Source organism: Solanum stenotomum, chromosome 1 (genome assembly GCF_019186545.1).
Source record: "Solanum stenotomum isolate F172 chromosome 1, ASM1918654v1, whole genome shotgun sequence".
Taxonomy (NCBI): domain Eukaryota; kingdom Viridiplantae; phylum Streptophyta; class Magnoliopsida; order Solanales; family Solanaceae; genus Solanum; species Solanum stenotomum.
In genome coordinates, this window is record NC_064282.1 from 29,541,020 (window position 1) to 29,548,429 (window position 7,410).

Genomic DNA, 7,410 nt, shown 5'->3' on the forward strand with positions numbered 1-7,410 from the left:
TCAAGTTTCCTTTCAAAGAAGGGTAAGACTCAAGGGGTGTTCAAAAGAGCTTCACATGCTCACGGGTGGGTCACAAAAGAGGTATATGTTAGATTGGTTCATACTATTTAAAGTTGCCTGAGATCATTTCAAGAGCACACCCTACTAAATCAATCAGACTAACGGGGGAAATTCTAGGTTTATTCATGTATGGTTCAAAGTAAGATCATCACACAAGGAATTGATACTAAAGCCAATCAAGACTACACACTTTCGCTAGTGTGCAACGATCATCACAAGAGAAATCAATTTGATACATGGCTAATCACAACGAGATGCAAACAGTTCACATATTACCTATGTAACTTCATTTGGTCTCATTGTAGCCGCACATTCATGTTAGTTCGATTGAGAGCACTATTTAAGTCATAAGTATTGATCGAAATTGAGACTTAAATTTGTACGAAAACATCCACTTTCAATAGAAGCGGTGGCGAAAATTTTTGAAAAACAAAAATTTATCAGAAGGGTCAAAATTATTTTGCAATTAAACCAAAAGAAAGCCATAAGCTCAAACAATCGCAAAACAGTTTTTAAAAACACAATTGAAAACAGATAACCCAAATGTACACCAAAACACAAGTATCTGAAACAAGCAAAACAAGGTGGGCCTCACCCCCCCACAAATAAAAACATTTGTCCTCAAATGTAAATAACAAAAAAAAATCATTGCAAATGAGTACAAAATTGCTAAAAATAAATTCGGGGTTCGGATAACCAACCTTAGATGCCGATTAAAATACTTTTGAAATGCTAGGCGGCAATGTACTCCACTCCAAGAACTAATTATCGACTACAATACTAAAGGCAAGCAATAATCTAGAAAATATTACCTTGATGTGAAGTTGAGAAGTTTAAAAGGAGGGAGAGTGGAAAAATTTAAAAATTCTGAGATTTTTGGCACTTTATAACAGTTCAGTTCTTATCCATTCGGCTGTGTTAGTGAACTCGCCGACCCACTCAGCGGTCCTCCGAGTGGTCATTTATCTCATCCTTTCTTCAAAATCTTCAATTTTCTAGGGGTGAGATCGGTGGTCTGCATCGAGATCGCCAAGCAGGTTGGCGATGCGCCGAGCTACTTTTCGAGTTCGCCGAGTTTTACAGGCTCTGTACAACTCTTGTATTAAGCCAAACGGAGGATCTAGTCGGGCTTGTCGACCTGTTTAAAGACTTGCGGAATGGACTTTCTACTCGCCAACCTGAGATTTTTTCACACTTCCCACGGTTTATCTGCAACATCAACACACTATTATTTATAAAAGTAAAATCCTAAATTTACGACCTTGGGTTGCCTCCAAAGAAGCACCTTATTTAACGTAGTGACACGACGCGACTCCTTACTGAAGTTCCATTAGTGAGGTTTGCCTCATTTTCATGAGGCCAACCCTCTTTTGGCTCTAGGTAGAGGACCTACATACACAAACAATAAACAAAGAAAAACAAAAGTAAAAGTAAAATTAGTAAAAACTACACTAAAGAGAACAACAAGCTCTAGTTAACTACATTTTCACGTGACACCACTCCCCGGCAGCGGCATTATTTTGATGCTTATCATGACCAACAACACTATCCTATGGTATGAGCGTCTACGATCGGCGAAAATATAGTAATCCAACCAAGGGTTGGGGTCGTGTCCCATGGGAGTGGTAGTGAAAATAGTAGTTAGGCTAGAATTTTATTCTAGTTAGCTGTAATTTGAGAAATTATCAAATAGAAACAAAGTAAATTCAAGTGGGTGACACCAAAGTGTCAAATATCAATGGGGGTTTGTCACAAGTATAGTTAAAACGACAAAAATAATGAGAAAATTCAAGTATGGGAAGAAGTTCTTGGGGTGTGACCGCAATATATATTGATATAAATCGTTGGGTACATGCTTTCAATAGAAATTTGCAAGACAATAATGACTAGGCTAAGCTTTAGATGAACTCCTTTCTTCAAGTCTCCCACAAAACTCCAACAAGGGAGGATTATATCAACTCGAGAAGCCATCAATCAACAATAATGGCTACAAGTGTAACAAGGATAACAACCCAATTACATTGCTCCTAAGCTTTAAGGAAACATGTCCCAAGTAGGGAATAGCCTAACATACCTTTCCAATGAAGGCTCAAAAGACCATTGTTCCTTCACGAAAGTTGTTCCTTATGTCCTAAGCTTCACAATCACTATATATACACAGCTGAAATGCACCTATAAACAGTTCATAATTAATCTTAAATCAGCAGATTTGCCATATTGGCTAAACTTGTCGAAACATCCGTAAAAATTCATTAAAACAACCATAAAAGGGTCCCAAGATGATTACCTTAGTTAACCAAGTGTAAACCTTGAAGAAACACCAATAACTACAAATTTATATATTCAAAAACCTGCTCCAAATGCAGCTAATAGGAGGGAAAAATGATTACCACATGTAGAGATCGCGTTACTAGGCACGGGAGAAACCTTTAATGGTACAAATCGTCAAAAAGTAATTCATCATGCAAGAACTCCATAGGAACCATCTCTTAAGCTTTCTTTCTGGTTTTTAAGTGAAAAGAAATATTTGCATGGCTTAAAACGTTGAGTAAGCCGACATGCCACATTTTTTACCCGACCCTGATTATGCCATGGCAGTCCGTAGTAAAACCCTCATAACATTTTACTCTGATGTCGGTTGGATACGGCGTTTTGTGCCTTGCAAACTAGACTTGTAGGCCTTCGATTAAACGGGTAATAGGCCTTCTAGCTATTTATATATTGGGAGAAAACATTCAAGACATTTCACCCAAATTTTAGAGAAATCTTTACAAAGGAACTTACGATAAATTTTGCCAACTTTTATTTTTCCACTTACCCAAGTTCAAAACTTGAGATCCAACCCTTGAACACTTAAAATATGACATAACACATCATTCATAATTTATTACTCACCCTCCTTGTCTTTCAACAAAGATACGAGTTAATATAGACATTTTGAAAAGTCAGGGCGTTACATCCTTCACCCTTTAGAAACATTCGTCCACGAATAAAAAAATTCTGAGTCACGCGGTTAAGTCCTTCGGTGTTTCCAAAATTTAGGCAGAGTATCCTTTGGCATTGTCACTATGCAGGAACCTAAATGCAAAAATTCTAACATAGCCATCTCACATGATGAAATAAATAGCTAAATACTATAGCTCCGTAATAACAGTGCGAGCAAATATACAACGACAACAACAATAATAAAAAGCAATAATATAAAAAAAAACAGATAGATATCTTACCTCACTGCACCAATATAAACTGATATGCCATCACCCTAGGGTATGAAACAAGTGAGGATATTTAGACCTCATGCCATCCTCAGCTTCCCAGGTCACCTCTTCTCTATTCTTGTTTCTCCACAATACTTTCACCGAAGCCACATCTTTGGTCCTCAATTTACGGACTTACCAATCTAATATGGCAACTCGAGTTTCCTTGTAAGACAACTCCTCTGTGATTTGAACATCCTCAACTGGACAACCCGAGAAGGATCTCCTACGCACTTTCGTAGCATAGATACATGGAAAACTGGATGAACAGATTCTAGCCCTGAAGGCAATTCTAACTCATAAACCACTCGTCCTACCCTCCAAAAGATCTGGTATGGCCCAATGAATCTTGGACTAAGCTTGCCTTTTTTGCCAAACATCATAACCCCCTTCATAGGTGAGACTTTTAAGAATACCCAATCATCGACGCAAAACTCTTAGTCCCTTTGTCGCACATCTGAGTATGATTTATGTCAGCTTTAAGCTATTAGCAACCTCTCCCGTATGAACTTGACCTGTTCCACTGTTTATTGTACTATGCCAGGTCCAATCAACCCTGACTCACCTACCTCGAACCATCCAATAGGGGATCCACATTTTTGCCCATACAAAGCCTCATAAGGTCCCATGCCGATGTTGGAATGATAACTATTATTGTATGCAAACTCAACAAGAGGCAAGTGTTCTTCCCAACTTCCCTTGAAGTCTAGCAGGCACGCCCTTAACATATCCTCGAGAGTCAAAAAATTTCGCTCAGCCTAACCATCTGTCTGAGGGTGAAAGGTTGTACTAAGATTAACCTATGTCCCCAGTCGTTTCTGGAAGGACTTCCAGAAGTTGGCGGTTAATTGTGCTCCCCTATCAGAGATAATAGATATTGGGACACCGTGTAGCCTAACAATCTCCCTGATATAGACCCCTACATAGTCTTCGGCCGTAAAATTAGCCATGACTGATAAGAAGTGGGCTGATTTTGTTAGTCTATCAACAATTACCCAAATAGAGTCAAACTTGTGACGCGATCGAGGTAACCCTGTAATAAAATCCATATTAATTGCTTCCCACTTCCACAAGGGAATGGCTATCTCCTGAACAAGCCCAGAGGGCTTTTGGTGCTCAACCTTCACCTGTTGGCAGTTAGGACACTGTGCCACAAACTCAGCAATGTCCTTCTTCATCATGTGCCACCAATAGATTTCCTTAATATCATGGTACATCTTCACCAAACCAAGGTGAATAGAATAACAAGAATGATGTGCCTCTTCCATAATTCGATGTGAAAGCCCTGCAATATTCGGAACACACAATCGACATCTATATCTAAGGACTCCATCTCCTGCTATATCAAATGCTAAAGTCTTCTGATTCTGTGCCTTAGCTCTGAGTTGCTCTAAGTTAGGATTCTCATGTTGCCGTGATTTTACTTCTACAACTACAGAAGATACGGCTGTGTCCTGAAATGTTACCCCACTATCTTCTGCCTCTAACAATCTGACTCCCAAACTAGCTAACTGATGAAGCTCTAACGCTAGCTCACGCTTCTCAACACTTAAATATGATAAACTACCCATTGATTATCGATTGAGGGCATCAGCTACCACATTTACCTTTCGTGGATGATATAAAATGTCCATGTCGTAGTCTTTTAGTTTGTGAAGCCACCGACGTTGTCGCAAATTTACCTCCTTCTGTCTTAAGATATATTGAAGGCTTTTATGATCTGTGTTGATGTCAACATGAATGCCATACAAATAGTGTCTCCAAATCTTTAAAGCATGCACAAATACAGCCAACTCTAAATCATGGGTCGGATAGTTCCTCTCATGCTTACTCAACTGCCTTGAAGCGTATGCGATAAACTTAACATGTTGCATTAGAATAGATCCCAACCCAACACCAGAAGCATCACAATACACCGCATAGCCTTCTGAACCCTTTAGCAATGCAAGAACTGGTGTTGATATCAACCTGTCCTTCAACTCCTGGAAACTATCCTCGCAAACCTCAGTCCACTGTAACTTAGCTGATTTTTAAGTTAGCTTCGTTAATGGGCTGAAATTGAAGAAAACCCCTCTACAAACCTTCTGTAGTACCCAGCTAACCCTAAGAAACTACGAACCTCAGTCGGAGTCATGGGTCTGGACCAATTCTTTACTACCTCAATCTTTGGTGTATCAACCACAATGCCTACTTCTGATACAATATGGCCTAAGAAAGCTACAGAGTCCAACCATAACTCACACTTAGAAAACTTTGCGTATAGTTCTCAGTCTCGAAGAACCTGAAGGACTGCTCGTACATGATTTGCATGCTCAGTTTTTGAACGTAAATACACCAAAATATCATCAATAAATACAATCACAAACAAGTCTAGATATAGCTTAAATATACTATTCAGCAGGTCTATAAACACTATTGGGGCATTAATTAATCCAAAAGACATTATCAAGAACTCAAAGTATCCATAGCTGGTTTTAAAAGCTGTCTTTGGAACGTCTTTCTCCCGAACTAGTATCTGGTGGTACCCTGATCTTAAATCAATCTTTGAGAAACACTTAGCACCTTGTAACTGATCAAACAAGTCATCTATCCTCGGAAGGGGATACTTATTCTTTATAGTTGCCTTATTCAGCTGTCGATAATCGATACACATTCTTAGTGAGCCATCTTTCTTCCTTACAAACAACACTGGCACACCCTATGGTGAAGCACAACACCTAATACAGCCTTTATCCAGCAAGTCTTTCAGTTGATCATTCAACTCTTTTAGCTCAGCAGGAGCCATTCTATAAGGATGGATAGATATGGGTTGTGTACTTGGTAGCATATCGATAGCAAAATCAATTTCCCGTTCTGGAGGGATACCAGGGAGCTCGTTTGGAAATACATCTAGAAACTCATTAAATACATCTAGAAACACTAGCAGCTCTAGAAGAAAGGGGCTAGCTAACCGGATAACAGTTAATCCTATTGTTGAGGAGGTTTACTCAGTCGTCTGTCAGGACCTACATGCATGAATGCAGCGCCCCCAGGCAATGGGGCGTCAGTACGAAACAATGTACAGTGTATGAAAGGCAATAGACTATGAGGAGGTATCTTGATATACTAGAATAATCTGATAAATAAATCAAGGATAAGATAAGTGTACTGACCTGCTTCTAAATCGAAACTTATCAAAAATAATAAAATAACAACCTAACCAAGCCCCCATAAGCTCGACAGGTACAAATAGCACACAAGACCACCTACTCAGGCCCCCATAAGCCCGAAAGGTGCCAATCCGCCTATATACCCCTATCGGTAGTCCCCTAGCCCCATAGGCAGTTACATAGCCCTCTTAGGCATTAATATAGCCCCGTAGGAAGTACATAGCTCTCTTAGGCATCAACATAGCTTATAGACAACTCATAGCCCTCTTAGGCAACAACATGACCCTGTAGGAAGAACATAGCCCTCTTAAGCGTCAATATAGCCCTGTAGGCAACTCATAGCCCTTCTAGGCATCAATATAGCCACGTAGGCAATTCATAGCCCTTTTAGGCATCCATATAGCCCTGTAGGTAGAACATAGCCCTTCTAGGCATAGATCTCATTCCTGCAGCTAACCACAATAACCCCAAGGGGAACAATAACAATCCAATCGCTAAAAGCAAGCAATATAGTTACAAGCAACCTATACAAATAGCCTCTAAGTCCTATCCAAGGGAGGATTATATCAACTCGAGAAGCCAACAATCAACAATAATGGCTACAAGTGTAACAAGGATGACAACCGAATTACATTGCTCTAAAGGTTTAAGGAAATATGTCGTAAGTAGGGAATAGCCTTGACATACCTTTCCAATAAACACTCGAAAGACCGTAGTTCCTTCACTAAAGTTGTTCCTTATGTCCTAAGCTTCACAATCACTATATATAGACAGTTGAAATGCATCTATAAATAGTTCATAATTATTCTTAAATCAGCAGATTTACCATATTTCCCCAACTTGTCGAAACGTCCGTAGAAAAAGGTCCCTAGATGATTACATTAGTTAACCAAGTGTAAACCTTGAAGAAACACCAATAACTAAAAATTTATATTTTCAAAACC